At 49.8% G+C, this 2,331-nt stretch overlaps 1 protein-coding gene across 1 annotated transcript in view; it reads right to left on the bottom strand.

Annotated features, from left to right (window-relative positions):
• The window catches only part of LOC104499462 (tetraspanin-15-like), a gene marked incomplete at its 5' end in the record, with an annotated part of 17,834 nt that overhangs the window by 4,103 nt on the left and 11,400 nt on the right, over nucleotides 1–2,331 (bottom strand). The gene's annotated exons all lie outside the window — the stretch shown is intronic.

Raw genomic sequence — 2,331 nt, 5'->3', positions numbered from 1 at the left:
GTCCCTGCCCATTGGGGCAGCTGTAAAGCCGGATCCTTCTGAAGAGGAGAGTGGAATCACTTCAAGCTTTCCTGGAGATAATCAAGTAAAAGGCGAGCATTGATCTTTTATTGGCTTTTCCTTTGAGAAATGGATATTCATAGAGCAGGCCCTGCTCTAAGTCATAGAAAAATCCCCTTTATTCCCCTCTCCTACTCCATTAAACACACATCAGCCTCTTGGGGATATACCAGAGCCCCTGCAGCAAATAAGATACTAAAAAGCAAACAAAATCCAAATTAATCTTGCAAACAGAAAGGGAACTTTGATAACACAAATCCCTTTGCACAAGGAAACATTTAACATCACTGTCACCAAGAGATGAAGACACCGAGCCGCAAAATATGCCGGTTGCAAGTCTAAGGCTGCGTTTTTGAGGACTGAAGTGGTTGATCTTCTGGATTTATACTCTTAGGAGGGAACATTTACCTCCACACTGCTGCCGTGTGACTCTGTAGCTGCTCCCAACACAGAGCTTTGGAGGAAATATCAAAGCGAGACTGAAGGAGCAGCAATTTACCTCGGAGTCAGTAAATACTAACCCTTGGCAGAGATTTTTTTCTGTTTAAATGACCTTGTGCCACTTCCTGCCTCTTTAGGATGGAAAAAAAGAGGTCAAAGAGCTTTTTCTATGCACCTTATCGCAGTGGCTACGTCTTCACCTTGTCAAGGAGGCTGGAACACCACCAAAAACACCCCCCGCAAAGACACGGGAAGGGAGAAGCTGGAGATATTTTTCCTGAGGTCAATATAAAAACTGTGGAAAGAGCACCCAGGCACCCGAGCACGATGGGAGCAGTAACTGCCCACTCTCTGTGGGTGCTCCACGTCAGCCCAAACTCTTGAGTCCTTCTTTCTGCACCAGCTCCTGCCAAAACCCAAGCGCTCAGGCGCCGGCGTGCTGAACGCCAGCCGAGCTCCAATCCCTCGAGCTCCTGCTGCTTGCGCATCACATGAGGCTCGAGTTTGGTCCCTGGAAAAGCAACATTTTGAGGAAAACTGGGCAAACCCCAAAGCTGGACTCGGGACATGCATCACGATCCCAACCTTCTCCCCAGCATCCTCCAAGTTTTCCACCAAGGTGGTTCACAGCTCCGTGGAGAGACACGTGTCCTGTTCAGGACAAGATGAAGTCCCAAAGGTCAAAGATGGGATGGGCCAATACGTTCACTCTTCCCAAAGCTCCAGGCACTGTCACCTCCCCACGTGAGCAGCGCCAAACCCTTCCCCGCTGGATCAATATTCTCACTCAAGGACAATATTCTCACTCCAGCTCTCTGCTGGCAGCTGCTGGGGATGAAGCTGTTGCTGAGCTGACAGCTCCTGGCAACACAGATGGCCATTTAGAACTTAATTCCCTTCAAAACTTGACAGAATCAAATCTGATTTATATTTAAAATCTGGAAATGGTGAGCAGATGGGAAGAGCGACGTTCTTCACCCGAGCAGCGTTTAACGGCATGCCAGGAAAATCACAACGACCGCTCAAAAGCACTTGAGAGTCATCAAGGCTCAGCAACCCTTCTCACCACCTCTGGTTTCTCCCCCCATCCTCCCCAGTTAAGAGCATCACGTTGGCAGGTTAATGGGCACCGCAACAGGCAGCTCCTGTAATGGGCTCTCGACACCCCGCGAGGCAGATGGAAGCAGGCGCCTCTGTTACGGCACTTTCTCGCCCCGTTCCTGGGCCCATGGCCTCTCCTAGCAGAAGGCCATTTGCATGCTGAGAAACACGGAGCCTCACGGCAACGACCGGGGACAAAGTGCTCCGCTGTCTCAGTTCTCTGTTTGGACCATCTAAGAGCTCCAGGGGAAAGTCCACCCTCGGAAAAACTAGCTCCATGCGCCACCTATTTCCTCAGCAGCTTCTGCTTTATTCAGCCACAGTTCTACCAAGTGGAAACACAGCAAAAAATAAACTAATTTCATTCCCAATCAAATAAAACCCCGTATCTGGAGTCACCTCCAGTGGCAAACCCAGGGTCACATCCAACATGATAAAGAGAAACCTGCTTGAGAGCATCGCAAGGAGTCAACGCAAGGATCGAACCCACACTAAATCATCAAAGGATTGTCAAAAATAAGTCTGGAAAGATCTAGGAGAGGTATTCATCTCCTTGCCAGCACAGTGCCAGCGGCGTGGCGAAGGGGCTGCCCCAGCTACAGCCCCAAACGTCTCTCTGTATCGAGCATCTGTGACCAAGAGCTTAATTACCTGTGCTGGAAGGTTGTTTGGATCCTCGGGCATCGTTAACGGGCAATGGGTGTCGTGAGGCATGGCAAATCCTGCTGA

The sequence above is a fragment of the Buceros rhinoceros genome, unplaced genomic scaffold (genome assembly GCF_000710305.1).
Source record: "Buceros rhinoceros silvestris isolate BGI_N320 unplaced genomic scaffold, ASM71030v1 scaffold29639, whole genome shotgun sequence".
In the NCBI taxonomy this organism is placed as follows: Eukaryota; Metazoa; Chordata; class Aves; order Bucerotiformes; family Bucerotidae; genus Buceros; species Buceros rhinoceros.
Note: the sequence above shows the minus strand (reverse complement) of the source record. Positions and strands in the feature narration are given on the sequence as shown.